This window comes from Mobula birostris, chromosome 2, assembly GCF_030028105.1.
Source record: "Mobula birostris isolate sMobBir1 chromosome 2, sMobBir1.hap1, whole genome shotgun sequence".
Classification (NCBI taxonomy): domain Eukaryota; kingdom Metazoa; phylum Chordata; class Chondrichthyes; order Myliobatiformes; family Myliobatidae; genus Mobula; species Mobula birostris.
This window is the reverse complement of record NC_092371.1, coordinates 140,656,101-140,676,275: the sequence shown is the minus strand read 5'-3', so window position 1 is coordinate 140,676,275 and position 20,175 is coordinate 140,656,101.

The following is a 20,175-nucleotide window of genomic DNA, read 5'->3' as shown; positions in this document are numbered from 1 at the left end:
ATTAATAACCCACATTTAGTATTCCACTGTTTATAATTCGTATAAGCAAATATAAGTAAATATCGCTTGTCCTGCTTACTGTTTTTCAAAAACTCTGCAAGGAAGGCCTTTCCTGACCTTCACCTTGACCTGGAATTTTTTTCATTCAGCTGTAAGGTTGCTTGCTCCCAGAGAACAGACCCCATTCAGTTTGCACCTGGTGCACAATGCAATGTGTTCTGAAGGTGCAAGCCTTTGTCTTGTTTTTCAGGTGCGGTAAGTGATCCTAATCCCAACCTGAAGAACATGACCTTTTCCCAAGTGTGCCAATCAATGTAACAACATAGCTTAAAAATGAGACGCAAGAGAGTGCAGATGCTGGAATATGGAGTAAAAATAAAAACAAACAGCTGGAGGAACTCAGTGGGTCAAACAACATCTGTGGGGGGAAAGCAAAACATCATCTGGTCATTATTAAACCAATTTGTGGAAGCTTACTTTGGATAAATTGACTGACATTTCTCATTCATTATAACAGTGAACGCCTTCCATAAGTATTTCAATGTCTGTATTTTGGAATCTCCTGATAGAAACCTGAATATGTCTACATTAGTGGGAGTCTTTCTTCTTAGAGCATATCTTGACTGTACTAAAGACTAATTAAGTCATTGCATTCCTCTCTCTCTCTCTCTCTCTCTCTCTCATAGATTATTTTACTGAACAGACAAAACTTATTTTAAACAGTCATTGACTTCATATTATCATTGCTTGAGCACGAACTTTCATTTTACAGAACAAACAGGTAATTTGTAGCAAATTTTATTCAAGTATTTTAATAAATCTGGAATTGAAGTTGGTCTTAGCAAACTTTATCATTAACTACTATGCTATTATTAAACCCAGGCGTTTCTTTCACAAACAAGAGAAATCTGCAGGTGCTGGAAATCCAAGCAATGCACAAAAAATGCTTGAGGAACTCATCAAGCCAGGCAGCGTCTACGGAATAGAATACAGCTGATATTTCAGTCCTGAGTTCCTCCAGAATTCTGTGTGTGCCAAGTGTTTCTTTAATGCCTTTCATGGAAGGAATCTTATGCAGTCTAGCTATGGTGAATCTGTACTCATAAGTGTTGACTTGCAACTTCTTCTCAATTCTGCAGCAATTAGGGTGGATGTTAAATATTAAATGAGGTGATCAGAAGATCTCCAGGAAAGATCATGCCAGTACAGCCTTACCAACCTATCTCAATGTACATTCCTAAGGAAACTTGCAACAAACTTTGTAATACTGCATATGCATAATTCCCCAGTGGAACGTTCAGCAACTTTAACAGGGCAATGAGACAGTACCTGTGGTGAGATAGTTACATAGCCAAATTCAACAACAAATATGAAGACAGCCAGTAATAATGGAAATATGGACATAAATATGCATTTGGCCTAAATGAACTATGGCCTCTAACTTCTAATCATAATTTTTAACCATAGCCAGTGAAACGGCTGATGAAATCAATTTGAGCAGGAAACTTTTGATGATACATATCATTGGATGAACTATCAAAATGGTGCTTGTCAGTAATTCAGTGGGCATTAGTGGAGATGGTGCCAGTGGTTTTTGAAGACCTAGGGGAAGGGTGGCAATAATGCTTTTTCTGCTGCTTCTGTGAAGGGTGGGGTTGGGTTTCAGGGCTTCACTGTTCTATCATTCACTCTATGTGGTCTCATGTTTTGTGAGCATCTGTGAAGAGTATGAATTTCACATTGTATACCGTATGGACTCTCAGATATTAAATGAACCTAAATGATCAGAGTCGAGAGCAAAATGCCAATTTTGCTAAGTCTTGGCTTGATGTATCAGAGTTGCACAATATGGATCAAGAAAGTGGAAGGAAAACCTACAACTTGTAAAAATTATAAATGGTATCATTTGTTTTAATTATCTCAGTCCAGTGCATGTAATCCATAAAGGAGTTCCAATGCTTCATATACAATAATAAGCCATCAAGTTGAAGCGAATCGAATGCAAGATAAAGCATCAATAAGATAACAAAACCTCGTCAGCATTGGTGTGAATGAATGTTCTGAGGTTAAATGGCTTTTTAAAAATGCTATCCTGACCATAAATCACTTTGATAACAGAGGTGGGCAACTGACAGCACTGATTGATGCTGACAAGCGTGAAAATGAGAAGCTAGACCTCTCGAGGCCAGCAGGATGTGACAGATTTGCTACAGTGCCGCTCATTTTTCCTCAGGTTTTCAATGCAGTGAGCTGCAGCCCTGCATTACATGAAGATACTGCACAACACATGAAAGAGCAGATTATTAGGAGTATTTGTACTTCAAATACTGTAGTTCTATGAATATATCCTCTGTATATGTTTAAAAAATTGCAAATAGGAACTGACTTTTAAATAATTCTACTTTAATCCTCCTGCCTTCATTCTAAGAATGCTACTAGGTCACAAGCTGGCTATTTCATGACAAGAGTTATGCCTTTCTGTCATGCTTGATTGTGGTCAGGAAGCCAGAAATAGGGAGGTGGGCTGTAAAGAGAACTATGTCACAAAACAAATCTCACACTGCTGTGCTGAGCTATTGTAAAAGGCTGTGCTGTATATTGCTGGCTAAGTTTTGAGATTTTTAGGCATCTGCTAACTCCCCCATTGTTTTGCCATAATGAGAGTCTGGTCCTTAGGACCAGCGGTGGAGAAAAAAGGAATCAGAGGAACAGAGCAAAGAAGAAGGTGGGTAGGAACAATATTCACTCACAAAACTCCCTTTCTGCACAGAGTTGCACCCCTCCAAAATCATTGCACAACCCTTTGCTTCATATTATTTTCTACTGCATCTCCCACCCTCCTGACACATGTGCTTCATTGTTCATTGTGATTTGAAAGTGGCTATGTCAACATCTTCATAAAACCTGCCTTCACAAATGTGTTTTCCCACAATCCCCTGTTCCTCCTTTCAATACAATCTTGACTGATCTCTGCTTAAAACTCTACATATTCAGCACCCTCTGACTGAAGAAATCTCTCCTCACATCAGTCTTAAATATATTACACCATATTTTGGATTTGCATCCGTGGGTTCTAGACCAAGGGTTCCCATGCTGGAGTTGACGAACCCCCTTGGTTATTTGTAAGGCTCGATGGCATTGAAAACCTTGGAAATCCCTGTTCTGGGCCTTTTGACTTCCATCTCCGCACCACCACAACCCAATGCAGAGTTGACTGTATTATGGGAAATATTGTTAGCAGAGACACATTCTGGGAAGCTGCTGAAGTAGCATAGTTATTGAAGTATGAAGCATAGGAAAGGGAGAAATACAATGGAGAAGGACATGAAGGAAAAAGAGATGATAGTTGTAGATCTCTGTTAGGTATAGGAGAGCTGTAAGCAGTTGAAGTGGAGCTAGTAAGATGAGAGCAACTGAGGTGAGAAGCAAAACTCTTATCTTGAAAATTCTTGTGACATGATTGAATATTTTCACCCTGGTGGGTAAACCAACACTTTCTGGACTGCCAGGATGAAGACTCCCTTGAGATGCCCATAGAGAAACCTCAGGTTTCATTAGTGCACTTGCTCATAATATTGCCCACTCTGGAGAAGCAGAATGCATACTGAATGCTCTTTAAGAGGTACTGGTTGCATTGAATCAATGAAATTACTTGCCCTGGATCTTAAACAGAGTCTCTGCCGGAGCAGATTAAGGGTAAAATTTGCTGCGTTATGTTTGGCTAATTTTAATTCATGCTGCAATGAGGACAATGCAGTGTGCACCCTGTGTGGGTACAGCAAGTATTGTACAGGTTGAGAATACAAGCAGCACACTGGTAGACATTGCTTCACTGCTCTGGACACCCAGATTCAATATTGATATGCCCCCTCATGTTCCAGTTCTCTTCCAAAGTCATACCAGCTGATAATTTAACTGGTGAATGTAAGTGACCCCTAGTGCAGGTGTGTGGCAGGAGAATCAGAGGAATGAGTCAGGTGACGGGTATGAGAGAGAGAATAGATTATAGAAAATACAGTGGAATGGGATTAAGAGGGTTGCACAATAAGCAGGCATAGGCTATGCACATCCTTCTGCAGATGCACAGTAGAGAGCATCCTATCAAGCTGCATCATTGCATGGTACAGAAACTGCACTGCACTGCACTGGACAGGAAGACTCTATAATAGGTCGTCAAAACTCGCCGATGCATCACTGGCACCATTCTACCTGACTTCAAGGACGCACTGCATATACAGAAAGGTACTGAAAAAGGTCCAGTAACGTCGTGAAGGATCCCACCCACCCTGCTCATGGATTGTTTGGCCATCTCCCGCAGCAGCCACGCCAGGACTACTAGACTCAGAAACAGTTGCTTTCCCCAACTGTTTATCAGCACCCCACCCGCTAACCCACTTCTCCATACCCCGAACTTTATCATTTCCTGTCAGTCATCTTATGTATAATTACTCCTCTGCCTAGCGACACTTTATGGACATTTTATGAATCAATCAATCTATGTGTATATGCTATCATAAGTACTTACAATTATTCTGTTTTTTATTATTATTGTGCTTCTTATCTTATGGTGTTTTTTTGTGCTTCATCAGATCCAGAGTAACAATTATTTTGCTCCTTTACACTTGTGTACCGGAAACAAACTTGAATCTTGAAATAGCATCATGAATAAGAAAAAATAAAACATGATCACTTTGTGAAGGAAGCATACTTGAATGCACCATTAAAAAAACTGTTTCTTTGCGATTATCTTCAGTTCATGGCAACTGCAAAGATAGTGAAGAAAGTGACTTTCATTTAAAATATTAATTGGAATGATCAAATTTTGAGTAATGATTAAAGAAAGCATTGTAACTGTTGTGATTTAGCAGCCAAACACCAAATGGTATGTTCCTATAATGGTTAATGATACTTAAGAAGAGTTAATAAATAATTCATCATATATCTTCCATTCCCAGAACTACACAAAGAGTAGAATTTTGGCACTAAAGTCAGCTTTAAGGAAATTACATGATGCTAAAACCAACAATTTAAACATTGCCCCTTTATGAGTCAATAGACTAAACCACCACTTAACAGAGAAGCACCATTAAAATGACTTGTTTTAATTAAAATGTGTAACAGATGGCAGAGTCATGCTCAAAAATTCTCTTGATTTGCTTAACCAGTAACGTTATCAGCGTAGACCAGTTCTGAAGTTGACCAGACTAACTTCTTTTTATCCATTTAATTGTAAGGCTTTAAATTTGGTAAGATATTTAGCAATGCTATCTTATAAACATTAAAAGCGCGTATTAGATTCTTTACATGATATTTTAACACAAGTGCTAATCTGTTGATTTTGCATGGCTCAATTTCATTGTTACATCAACAGATGGAAGAATTTGATGTGAATTGGTTAATTACAGTAGTTATTAGGCTAAATTTTCCCTGTTGTTTCATCTTTGAACTTTTGACTGATTATTTCATCTTTCACTAAAAGCTTCATAGAAATTGCAGCAAAGGCCACTGCACCCAACTTCACTTTCTCAATTCCATGTCAGCTGATATTGGTAGCGGTTCTCTTTGCTCAAGTGCTTTTCCTCTCATTTCAAATCAGATGTCATCACGATTTCTGACCCCTGTACGTTAAAAAAATCTGCAGCTCAACCTCAGTGTTTTTCCTCATCTTTTTCCTTGTAGGCTAAATCCCCCAAAATTTCTTTTAAAGAACAATATTCAAGATTCTGCTGTATAATTGCAGGTTTGTAGAAACTGGCTAATGACTGAATGATGGATTACCTGATTGGAGTAAATTCAATGTAATCTTCTTTGATCTTTTCAAACTGCCTTTGTCATCATTGTCTGCAAAGTTTTTCTCACTGTCATCAATCACCTTTTTATTTATTCATTTATGAGATGTAGCATTAAGGTAGGTAATTAGATTTGCTTTTTATTAGAGATAGCATTACCTTGTTCCACAAAATATTACATACATGCCACTATTCAATTCAAGCTGTAACAATAAGTGGATCTCATCGAATGCATGCTGAATACTCTCTTCCCGAAGAGTTGTAAATGGAATTGAATATTGTTCAATCATTCGTGAATATTCTTTTGCATGCAAATTCTTATCACTATTTCAGAAGCTGATGTCAACTAGTGAGCCATGTTGGCGAGGGATCAGGAATAAACATAAATAACAAATCAGATTGCTAAATCATTACAAAATCTGATATAAGGAGTTAAATATTTAATGCAAATCAAAACCATGCACAGAAAATAATGGAACAAAGCTTTATTTAAGTTTCTAAACATTTAAGAATTAAAAAGAACTAAAGTCTGAAGAAATGAGGCTGTATATTTCTAAGCTGGTAAACATATGTTTGATAGCATTTGTTTTGCTGTGGACATCACGTATGTTTTTAAGTAATTGAGTCTCATTCATTTGTTAAAAATTCATTTACACTTGAATGAATAATGCTAACATTTCTGGTACATTTAGCAACACCCAGCAAATATTTTCACAGTCCACATGTGCTTGAATGTTAGCACTGTCAGTTAACATTTATACTGAAAATCTTGTGTGGAAGAACAGAGTGAATCAAGCAGCAATCTTGCCTTCCGCATTCGTTCAATGTTTCATCTTTCTCGACACTTTAACCAGCAAACTAGTGGATGCTTTAACCAGAGAAGTGGAGTCAGACACCCGCCCACGCCCCATCTCGCAGTTTCTTCACATTGAGGCTGTCCGAGTACGCGCTGACTTCCCGGAATCTTCTCAAAGATGGCAAAGCGCTGGATCACTCAAATGATCTCCAAACTGTAAATCACAGTCTCTAACAGTCCCAGGGACACATTTAAGGCAGAAAGCAGATGTATAAGTAGTAAAAAAAGATTTTCATGAGCAATCTGGAGGATGTTGACCGAGGGAGCGTTGTACGCTGGTGCTATCTTGACCAAGTAAGAAGTTGGTATCAAAAGAGCCCAGAGAAACTTTGCACAAAACACTGTGATAACATCAGATAACCCGTTCTGAGTCATTGGTTCATGGGTAAGAGCAGACAGGTGATGGGAGAATTACATGGTTCTTTGAAATGGATCCATTGGTAAGTTTATGTCCTCTTGTGAGAGCAGATTGACACAAAACTTGATCTAAAAAACGGAGCTAAACTCCCTTAGTTCTGTACTAGAGTAAGTTTAAAGTTTTGTGCATCAATTACCAGAGTGGAACTTGAAAGAGGAACCTCCTGATCTACGGACAAATTGTTATCAGTGGAACCACACCTGTAGATTCAGTTACTTGAACATTGTGCAACATTCCTGAATATGGAAACATTTACAAAAACTTTTAAAATCTTCAATATTTCTTGTCTTGAACTTAGCATGCATTCCAGCATAGACAGCACAATCTGAATGTCCTTGGATAAAATTTCTCCTGCACATTAATAACCAGCCCCTACTGCGGCCTCAATGTTTATTCTGCATGCCTTGGAGGTTTATTGCCTTGTACGCTCTGGGATTCCTAGTTTTATCACTTAACTGCGACAGACACAGTTCCATGCAGATGATAAACAGAGGCAGTCTCAAAGTTTGTGAACATCACATGCTGTTTCTGAACTGACAGGACCAACAACTCACAAGCAGGATATTTCTCAAGTAATATTGTTCGTGGCTCAGCAATTTCATCAAAAATCTGATTCAGATTGTTGAAGCTATAAGTTCTTTTGAGAAGAGTGTTGGATTTATATGAAATGGCAATTTTACTATCTGTTGTCATAAATATATTTGGGGCACTGATATGGTGCACTGATTTTGTATCTTGCCTTTCATCTTCTGGACCTGGTTTAAATCCAGCCCATCTAATGAAAGTTAACACTGCCAGTCTTCTATGAGGGCTCTACATGAAATGAGCTTAGTCAATCTAACTGTAATTCCTAGTGTTTATAGGCTGCTCTATAAGCTGTGCATAAATCAGCACTAATTGACAATTAATTGCATGTATCTGTGTTGTATCTGAGCCGGGAGTGCACAATACTGGCAAGTCTGAAGTGGGAAGTGTGCCATTATTCAGTTTCAATTTAATTAAAACGTGGAAATGTGCTGCAGTGCCAAGTGATTCTTTGTTATATATATCTGATGAAAACACCCAGTTAGTTCATCATTTTAAAAGCATGTTAGATTGTGGTACTGGCCAGGCATAACCAGGTTTACACAGTGAGCAAACAGATGTGAAATCTTCAGTATGAGAAGAGAAAATTAACCAGACGGTTGAGAAAACTGAATCATTATGTTCTCAATTTACTTTAATATTTATGGATCAGAGCTATTTTTCTAAGTACAATTGTTTAACACCGTGGCCTAGTACATATGCCTGAGATGCAGCAGTGTAAAGGAAGTTATGATGTCTGAAAGCCTGGGAGGAGGTGTGGCAATTCTCATAACCAATTCTGACTGAACCATGTTGCTCGTCAAGGTGCTACTAATAGAGATATTTCATAGAACACAGAGCAATATAGCACAGGACGAGCCATTCAGCCGACTATTGTGCTGAACCAGTTAGAAAGGAAAATCAAAAACACCCAAGTACAGTACTGACCCCTCCTACCTACACCATGTTCATATCACTCTATCTTCCTTACGTCCATGTGCCTATCAAATGTCTCCTTAAAAGCCTCTGATGTATTTGCCTCTACCACATTCCAGGCATCCACGATTCTCTGAGTGAAAAACCTACCCTTCAAATTCTTCTTGAACCTGCTCCATCTCACTTTCAATTCATTCCCTCTGGTATTAGATATCTCAACACTGGAAACAGGCACTCTCTCTCCACTCCATCAATGCCTCTCATAATCTTATAAACACTTATCAGATCTCCCCTCAGCCTCTGACGCTCCAGAGAAAACAATCCAAGTTTATCCAGCCTCTCATGATATTGCATGCTCTCTGAATCAGGCAGCATCCTAGGAAACCTCTTCTGCACCCTCTCCAAAGCCTCAACATCCTTCCTATAGTGGTTCAACCAGAACTGTACGCAAAACTGCACATGTGGCCTAACCAGAGTTTTATCTAGTTATGTTTCCTCATGCCTGCAGGCAGGACTTTGGTCTGCTGGTCTTAAAGGAATTCACACACTGTCAGATCATTGCAGGATCAGAATTCACAGGTTATCTGCATGAAATAAGCAGCGTAAAAATCTCATCGGTATAGTGGGTGATGGTGACTAACACAGCGGTGTGGTCTCACTGATTGTCTTGACGTCACTAGGGATGGATCAAGATATTTGATCAACCGGACATCTTTTTTGAAGAAAGCTGCTTTCCAGATTCAGGGGATTCAATAGTCTTGTCATGTCCTTGGTAGGCATCGGGCAGCTACTTCATGTTGGGCTGTCTTTGACTGGAAAGCCATAGATAGATTCTGTGCCTGTTTCCATTTCCCAGCGTCAAAACCAGTTCTGGGTACAAGAACATCATTCTTTCTGGTTATTAATCCAGCCAAAATTTATGGTATCCCAAGAAGTCCTATCCTAAATTGGGTCCAAACATCAAAGTCATTTAGTGCTTTCATAGTTCATTCTTGAAATGGTCTCAATGTTAACCTAAAATCATTGAGAAGAAGACTGTTCAAATCTTTCAGAATTTCAGATACATCATTAAATTTTTATCACTCGAAAGGATAGAGATGTCATTTATGGTAGCATTTAAGTCCTTTTATTCATGTTCACTTCATGAACTGAAGAGCAGCTGGAGCTGTACCTAGTCGTTATCTATCAACATAATGTGTTACTTTAGTACACCAGCGTTAAAGATTCATGCTTTGTTTTTATCCACTAAGGATAGGTCCATCACAGCTAGTCCCTAAAATTTCACCCCAGTGTCCAGTTCAAAGATGCTACTGTTAAGTTTCCATTAAACAGTGGATGAGCTTATGAGACGGCTTACTCACATTCCTTTTAATCATTAATCAATTTGGATATGGTCTATTATCTGCTTTTGATTTAACAGATGCCTTTAGAATTTCTTTCTTGGTTACTTCATTCTTAATTTTAGTTGAATCTACACTCTGTTGCCACTTTTTGGGTCCACCTTACACCTGCTTGCTAATGCAAACTTCTAATCAGACAATCGTGTGGCAGCAACCACAATGTATAAAGGCATGCAGGCATGGTCAACAGGTTCAGCTCAAAAGTTCAAAGTTCAAAATCAATTTATTATCAAAGTACGTATATTAGATTAGATTATGAGGACACGCAATCCTCTTTTATTGTCATTTCGTAATGCATGCATTAAGAAATGATACAATATTCCTCCGGTGTGATATCACAAAAACACAGGACAGACCAAGACTGGAAAACTAACAAAAACCACATAATTATAACATATAGTTACAACAGTGCAACAATACTGTAACTTGATGAAGAACAGACCATGGCACAGTAAAAAAGTTCAAAGTCTCTCGAATGTCCCACATCTCACGCAGATGGGAGAAGGAAGAAAACTCTCCCTGCCATGCCCAACCACAATCCGACTCTGAGTTGTCCAAGTACCATCTCTATCCGAACGATTCGACCTCAGCCTCGGTCGCCAACAGCAGGCAAAGTCGGGGATTTTGGGGCTTTCCCTCCGGAAGATTCTCAATCGCCCAGTAACAGCGGCAGCAAACTGGCGTTTCAGAAATTTCCCCAGATGTTCCTCTGTTCTTTCACATCTGCCCCTATCAAATCAGAATTGTCCACGGCCCCTATTTAACAGATATGATATCATTTTTCACCGGAGAGCTGCGCGCGCGCATCACGCTGCCATCTTCTCCTCCCGCCTATATTTCACCATATGCAACTCTCAGAGCCATTTTCTTGCAGGCATTCACAGTAAATACAAAGAAACGCAATAGAGTCATTGAAAGACTGCACACAAGATGGACAAACTACCAATGGGCAAAAGGTAGCAAACTGTGCAAATACAAAAACTAATAAAAGAATTAATAATAAATAAGCAATAAATATCAAGAATATGAAATGAAGAGTCCTTGATAGTGAATCCGTAGGCTGTGTTCAGTTCAGTGATGGGGCAAGTGAAGTTATCTCCTCTTGTTCATGAGCCTGATGGTTAAGGAGTAATAACTGCTCTTGAACCTGGTGGTGTGGATTCTGAGGCTCCTGATTGCTGCCGTAAGAAGAGTGCATGAGCTGGATGGTGAATGTCCTTGATGATGAATGCTGCTTTCTCGTAGCAATGCTTCATGTAGATGTGCTCAATGGTGGGGAGGGCTTTACCCATGACAGACTTGGCCCTATTCACTACTTTTTGTAGGATTTTCTGTCCAAGGGCATTGGTGTTTCCTTACTAGGCCATGATGCAACTAGTCAATATATTTCCACCGCACATCTATAGATGTTTGTCAGCTTTTAAGATGATAGTCCAAATCTAGGCAAACTTCTCAGAATGCAGAGGTACTGCCATGTTTTCTTCATTATCGGACACATGATTGTCTCAAACAGATCATCTGAAATGATAACATCAAGAATTTAATGCTGCTGACCCGCTCCAATTCTGATCCCCTGTTGAGGTTTGGCTCATGGACCTCTGGTTTCCTCCTGCTGTAGTCAATAACCAGCTCTTTGGTCTTGCTGATGCTGAGTGAGAAGTTGTTGCTGTGGCACTACTCAGCCAGATTTTCAATCTCCCTCCTATATTAATAACCACCTCTGATTTGGCCAGTGACAGTGGTGTCATCAGCAACTTAAGTATGGCATTGGATCTGTGCTAGCCTCATGGTCATAAGTATAGACTGGAGGGGGCTAAGCACACAGCCTCATGGCACACCTGTGCTGGTGGAGATAATGAAGAAGATCTTGTTGCCAGTCTGAACTGACTGGGATCTGTAAATGAGGAAATTGAGGATTCTGTTGCTCAAGGAGCTATTGAGCTGCTGTTCAGACCATGATTGTTGATACTAGATAGGGTGGTTTGAGTATCTCAGAAACTGCTGATCTCCTGAGGTTTTTATACAGGACAGTCTCTAGAGTTACAGAGAATGGTGTGAGAAACAAAAAAAAAGCATCCAGTGAGCAGCAGTTCTGTGAAAAATGCCCAGTTAATGAGAGGGTTCAGAGGAGAGTGTCCAGACTGTTCAAGCTGACAGGAAGGCAACAGTAATTCAAATAAACATGTCACAATAGTGGTGTGCAGAAGAGCCTCTCAGAATGCACAACTTATCAAACTTTGAAGTGTATGGGTTACAGCAGCAGAAGACCATGAACATACACTCAATGGAAATTTTATTAAGTACTGGAGCTATCTAATGAAGTGGCCACTCTTTTTCTCCTGCAGCCTTTTGACTTCTTCCTTTGAATATTTCTCAATCTTGTATTTACGATGTAAACCACTAGTTTTCTCTAGTTTACTTTTTAAAATACATTTTGGGTTTTGTCCAGTATGATAGACCCCTGCTTCTATTGCTCTTGTGCTCATCGCCTCTTCTTGTGCTGGCAGGAGAAGCCCCTCCATGCTGTCCCTCAACCCTGCCATTTCCAGCCATTGGTAGGACTTTCTACTGCGACTGGGTCTCTGATAACTGGTAGGGCAAATGTCTTGATTGCTCTAATTTTGTTCTTTCCATTCAGCTAGATTTTTAGGACCTGTCTGACTCTTTGAGGGTACTTGGATTTTGCAGCCTTTGTTGTGTCCTCATCGTAGCTTCCACACAACTGCAGTATCCCCAGGTATTTGTAGCTGTCCCATACATCTCGTTTGTGGCCTTCAGGTAATTCGACTCCTTCAGTCTTGATGAGTTTGCCTCCTTTCACTACCACCTGGTTGCACTTCTCTAGACTAAATGACATCTTGATGTCTGTGCTGAATGCCCTTGTCAGATGGATTAGTGAGTCAATGTCTCTTTCATTTCTGGCATACAGCTTGATGTCATCCATGTATGGGAGATGGCTGATGGTCATCCCACTCTTGAACCTGTACCATATCCACTATTTGAAATGATATGATTGAGGGGGTTCTAACCTATGTAGAACAGCGGAGATAGTGCATCACCATGGCATAATCCACATCTGATGGTCACTTGTACGATTGGCTTTGAGTTAACTTCTAGCATTATTCTCCAGCGGCCCTTTGAGTTCTTGGTGCAGGTCCTTAGTGTCTTGCTGACCTTGTGCAGAGACAGACATTCCAGGATCCATGTGTGGGACATTGAGTCGTATGCTTTCTCTCAATTCAGGCTGATCTCAGGTTGCTTTGCCTGCTCTCGGAGTTTCTCATGACTGCTTTGTCTACCAGCAGTTCAGTCGCTCAACTCATCACAAAATATAGCTCCTTCCTGTCATTGTACTGTTACCTCTCTATAACACCTCTACTTTTCCAGATAGCTAATGAAGTTGGTATGTTACTTAATAATTTTTATAAAGATCATCCCATTAGAATGCATCATAGATTGGTATGGCATCTGCTCTGCCTGAGACTGCAAGAAACAGCTCAGTCCGTAACACAACCAACATTTTCCCCATTGGCTCCACCTAAACCTCAGGGTGTCTTGGGAAATCTGCCAACATAGTCAAGGACCACTGCCAGCTTGGTCATTCTCTCTTCTCCCCTCTTCCATCAGGTAAAAGATACAAATGTTTGACAGCCCTTGAAGTTTATTTTGTGTGTTGCATTGGATTAACTCTGTAACGGCAACACTAGATTCTGCATTCACGTCACAAATTTCACGTCACATGCAGGTGATAATAAACCTGATTCTGATTCTTTTTACTACCCCAGTACAGTATCATCACATATGGCATCATCTGTCTGCGTGGCATGCAAATAAAAGCTTATCACCGTATCTCAGTACATATGACAATAATAAACCAGTTCAATACCAGGATCCCTGGAACTTCAACCACTTCTTCTCTCCATACTTTTTTTGGACACTCAGTCACTTTCTGCTCTTTGCTTGAGAAAAGATATATTGACGTCGAAGACAGTACAGAGGAGGTTTACCAGGTTGATTTCAGAAATGAAGAGATCAGCCTAAAAGGGAAAGATTGAGTCACCTGAGACCATACTCATTAGAATTCAGAAAAGTGAGAGGGGATATCGTAGAAGCATAGAAAATTATGAAAGAGATAGATAAGATAGAGGCAGGAAAGTTATTTCCACTGGTAGGTGAGCCTAGAACTAGAGAACATAGCTTTAAAATTTGTGGGGGTGAGGAAGGTATAGATTAGGACAGAGATGAGGAAAATTGCTTTTCCCAGAAAGTAGGGAATCTGTGGAATTCTCTACTCAGGAAAGCAGGGGAGGATACCTCATTAAATATACTTAAGACACAGTTAGATAGATTTTTTGAATAGTAGGAAATGAACGGTTATGGAGAAAAGGTAGTCAGTAGAGCTGAGTCTAGATCCAACATATTGCAATTATAGCAATGTTTGTTTTAAATAGGCAAAAATCAGAAGGCATGATTACACAAGCCATTTGCCTTTCACAAACATACAATCTGCCAGTTTCTCACATTTTGAGTCCACAATGGTTGCAAGACCACCTTTGGCTCATATAAGAAAGACCATATTCTGATGGGTCAGCCACTGTCAACATCACAATTATTCTCCTGTAATGTTTTAGAATGTTTTCCTCTCTAGATCTTCAACTGGCTGTCTCTATGCTTCAGGACTGTTGTGAGTGGACTAACTGGTAGATGTTCTAGAGATCGCCACAAATGAAGAAGACATAGGCCTCGAGGAATATGCCTCATTTGTCACTGGCTATATCGGTAAGTGCGTAGATGAGTTTGGTACCTCAGGAACAGTCATCTCGTGGCCCAATCAGAAACTCTGGCTGAATGCAGAGCTGCACCTGGGACGCTGCCTTCAGGTCTGATGACAGAACAGCTCTCAGAGCAGTCAGGAGAAATGTCATCTTAGGCATCAAGAGGACAAAGATGGCCTACACATGAAAAATTCAGGAACACCTGTCTGATAACAATCCCCAGTTTATGTGGCTGGGCATCAAGGGTATTACTGACTACACAAGGAAAACAATATTATCTGTATCAGTGACCTTCCTCGCTGATGCTCTAAACAACTGTTATGCACACATTGAGGCATGTGGCACGATGTTGGCCATGAAAACTATCCCCTCCCCCCCCCCCCCCCCCCCCGGTGAGAAGCCACTGTCTGCGGCAGATGTGAGGAGGTTGGGCCAGACAACCTCCCAGGCCACATACTCAGGGAGTGTGCACACCAGCTCACTGAGGTCTTCATGGACGTGTTCGACACATCACTCATCCAAGCTGCTGTACCAAGGTGCTTCAAATCAACCAACATCAACCATGTACCAAAGAATTCTACACCTTCAGAACTGAACAACTGTCACGTGATGGTACTGATGCCAATCATCGTGAAGTGCTTTGAGCGGTTCATAATGGCACATATCAAAAATTCCATTCCTGCTGCATTAGACACTCACCAATATGCTTACTGACAGAGCCGCTCTATCAAAGATGCCATAGTATCTGTCATGTACCCAGCCCTGACAAACCCAAAAAACAAGGATATTTATGTCAGAATACTGTTTCTGGATTTCAGTATAGCTTTCGACATTATTGTCCCACAGACCTTGATGAACAAACGCCTTCTCCTTAGTCACAACTGTGCAAGTGGGTGCTGGACTTCTTAACAAACAGACCTCAGAGTATCTTAACAAGCTGCATTGCTGCATGATATGGAAACCGCACTGCGGTGGACAGGAAATCTCTATAATGGGTAGTCACTGAGATCTTCATGGACATCTTCAACACATCACTCATCCAAGCTGCTGAACCAAGATGCCAAGGTATTCATTTATCAAAACTCTCTAGACTCTGGGCAGGTCCTGGTGGATTGGAAGGCAGCAAATATCATGCCACTTTTTTAAAAAGGATGTAGGCAAATGACAGGCAACTATAGGCCAGTTAGCTTAACATCTGTTGTCAAGAAAAGGCTTGAAGCTGTCATTAAGGAAGAAATAGTGAAACGTTTAGAAAGGAGTGGTTCCATTAGACAGACGCAGCATGGATTCAGAAAGGGCAGGTCCTGTTTGACAAACTTACCAGAGTTCTTTAAGGACATAATGAGTGCAGTGGATAGAGGGGAACAGGTGGATGTCGTATACTTGGATTTCTAGAAGGCATTCGACAAGGTGCCGCACAAGAGACTTATAAATACAATAGGGTGCATGGAGTCGGAGGAAGTGTATTGGTTGGATAGTGAATTGGTTAACCAATAGAAGGCAGAGAGTTGATATAAATGGGTGTTTCTCAGGTTGGCAGTCAGTGGTGAGTGGGGTGCTGCAGGGGTCGGTGCTGGGCCTGCAGCTGTTTACCATTTACATTAATGATTTGGAAGAGGGGACTGAGTGTAGTGAAGCAAAATTTACTGATGACACTTATCTGAGTGGAAAAGCAAATTGTACAGAGGATGTGGAGAGTCTGCAGAGGGATATAGGTAAGTTAAGTGAGTGGGCCAAGGTCTGGCAGATGGAATACAATGTTGGTAAATGCGAGATCATCCACTTTGGAAGAAAAAAATAGAAGAGCAGATTATTATTTAAATGTTGAAAGATTGCAGCATGCTGTTGTGCAGAGGGACTTGAGAGAGCTTGTTTATGAATCGCAAAAAGTTAGCTTGCAGGTACAATAGGTTATTAAGAAGGTAAACAGAATGTTGGCCTTCATTGCTAGAGGGATTGAATTCAAGAGCAGGGAGGTCATGCTGCAACTATACAGGGTACTGGTGAGACTGCACCTGGAGTGCTGTGTGCGGTTCTGGTCTCCATACTTGAGGAAGGATATACTGGCTTTGGAGGCAGTGCAGGGGATACCAGGGATGACGTGGTTAACCTATGAGGAGAGATTGAGTCACCTGGGACTATACTCTCTGGAATTCAGAAGAATGAGCGGGGATCTTATAGAAACATACAAAATTTTGAAAGAGGTAGATAAGATAGAAGCAGGAAAGTTGTTTCCACTGGTAGTTGTGACTAGAACTAGAGGACGTTACCTCAATACTCAGGGGAGAAGATTTAGGATGGAGAGGAGGAGAAACTGTTTTTACCAGAGAGTGGTGAATCTGTGGAATTCTCTGCCCAGGGAAGCAGTTGAGGCTTCTTCACTAAATATATTTAAGATGAGTTAGATAGGTTTTTACATAGCAAGGGAATTAAGGGTTATGGGGGAAAGGCAGGTAGATGGAGTGGAGTTTACGGACAGATCAGCCATGATCTTATTGAATGGTGGGGTAGGCTCAATGGGACAGATGTCCTACTCCTGCTCCAATTTCTTATGTTCTTATGTCAAAACTGCGCAACACATCACCATCAAGGACATATTGTCACAAGGAGGTGGCTGGGAATGGACCCAAGTGCAAGACACAGACACTGAAGGACTAGGGACAGGACTAGGATACAGTGTGAGGGCAAGGACATGGACACGAAAACCAGGAACCCGGAACCGAACTGGACAAGAGAGCTAGGAGCCCGGGCTTGGACTCTGAGCCAGAGACTAGACAAGGACCCAGTACCTGGGTCTTGCCTCTGGCTCGGACCCCAGAACTAGGCAAGGACGAGGCTTGGCTGGCAGGCAGGACGAGGCTGGAGTCTTCAGGGTAGAAGCTAGAGGTGAGGCTTGGCAGGAGGCAGGAGGCTGGAGTCAGTCTCCTCCTCGGCAGGGGGCAGATCACCACCCGACGGAGGTATGGAACAGGAAGGGACAGAACCAACCGCAGGTAACGGCAAGACGGCCTGGCTTACCCGACGGAGACAAGGGACAGGAAGGGAGCTGGGTACAGGGTGGCTCCAGGACAAGACCGCGGGCGAGACGAGGCGAGAGTTACCAGCAAGACAAGGCAAGGCTTCAGGCAATGCAAGGCAAGACGAGAACTTCAGGTGAGGCGGGAGTTACCAGCAAGACAAGGCAGGGCAGGGCTTCAGGCGAGGAAACAGGAGGCAGAGGAAGGGATACAAAGAGTAGGACAAGAACAATCCAGCTGCCACGCCCTGGTCTCTGAAGGTATTTATGCAGCCAGCCCCAATGAGCATCAGCTGACTCAATTAGAGCTCAACAAGAACAGGAACAGGGTAGACAGGAAAACCTGGAGCAAGGATCGATAGACCGGACCGTGAACTGGAATACGGATTTTACGGACTGGACCATGACACATATATACAAAAAGGTGGCGGAAAAGGGCCAGTAACATCATGAAGGATCTCGCATACTACTGCTCATGGACTGTTCGTCCAACTCCCATCAAGGAGGAGGCTACAGAGCATCCATGCCAGGACCACCAGACTCAAAAACAGTTACTTTCCCCAAGCAGTAAGTCTGGTCAACACCTCCACACACTAATCCACCCCTCCACCCCCTAACTGCCACTACATTATCATTTCCTGTCAGTCACCTTACAGTATGTAAAGATACGCCTGTGCCTAGTGTCAACTCACGGACATGAAATCAATCTGTGTATATAAGCTATCTTATGTGTATTTATTTTTATTTCTTGTGTTTTTATTGTGCTGCATCCTCCATACCTGGCTCAACATGTTGAGATCGTGTGGAAGCTTGCATGCTTCAAGGTCTCCATCAGGCAATGCCATCTCAGGGCCACCCATGTTTGAACACCTGTGGGTGAGATGCCAGACAAAGGTTGATCCAATCCCTGCTCCCAGACGGACAGATTCATGTCTACCCCTCCTGGGCCACACTTCATCATGAATCAAGCCAACTTTTGAATATATACAACCCCAGCTTTCCCCTGTGGTGGCCCAACCCAGGACGTTCTCCACCTGGTCCAAATGTGCCTCTCACCAAGATCCAAGACAGATTTGCCATGGTCCATCGATTCAGCCACAAGCTGGAAGAGTGGCTTGACAAAACCAATTAAACGTGTGAAGCAAAAAACATCTGCCATATGAAGCAACAATATTTTACTGCGTTGGACCTGGTGTAACAATTATTCTGTCCTCCTTTACACTTACATACAGGAAATGCCATTAAGCAATCTTGAATCTATAACTCTTTCAAATTTTTCAATGTCATTGCCGTCACATTACTCATCCTTGCAAAGTAAGGTCTGGACTATAAAGAATTTGACCTCATCGGCTAACTCACACACTATTGTCCCTCAACATTCATTCCAGAGAATTCTAATGCCTTGCCAGCCCCTCAAATGCACAGTATAATCGCTTATACCTTGTCCAATGTACAATGATTGCATGCACCAAATTTTGTAGCTTTGAGATATTTAAAACATTGCTGGGTTATAGTGTGACTGTAATTCCTCTACAGTTCTATCAAAGGGGTTTCAACTGCATTGAGAGATGCCAAGAATTTAACTAGCATTGCACTAAAAACTGAGGTCACTTGCATTAATAACATGGCTTTCATTCAGTCACAAGTCACAGCAATTTGTTCTTCAGCACTTTTGCCTGTAAATTTTACAAAATGATTTGTCTTTGGACAATATATTCTGCAAAAGAATACAGCTGGCATCATGAGTTCATGTGCTCAAAAGTGGCAGATCCCGGAGAACATACTTTGCGGTTTTAAGTACATGCTGTTTAACTTGTATCCATCATTTATATTTTGCGTAGTGTGGGAATTAGTCTGGAGATATTTCAGGGAGAGGTTTTACCCAGATTTATCTGTCAGGATGGCACCTATTGAGGTCAGGCAACGTCAGGTCGAGAACCCTGATGATTCAAGCCAGCCCTTGACTTTGATTATGACCATTCATAAGCCGTTCACCCCTAGGGAGACACAGCATTTTTGTCAGAGTTGCCCTCACTTAAAGTCACATCTGAGAATTCAGAATTCTGGTACAAGCTCGAGGAAATGGTTGAAGTTCACTTGATGCACCCTAAAGATATTCAGGTGTTGGTAAAAGCAAAGTGCCCAAGGAATATATGGGACAGTGCGGGATGGTACTTGGAAAACTACTGGGAACACCAGCAATGAAGAAAGATATCGTTCTTTTAAAGGGGAAGTAAGGCAGTGGCTGGGGGGAGGTGAGAGCAACTGGGGAATGATAACGTCAGTGATTCAAAGAGCTGATGAGATATCCATGGATTATGTAGAATATAAATATTAAGCATTTGAGGAGAATTCAGGGTTGGATAATCCAGGGAGGGACAACCCTGTCTTCCTGAAAATGATGAAGGAAGGCCTGACCTC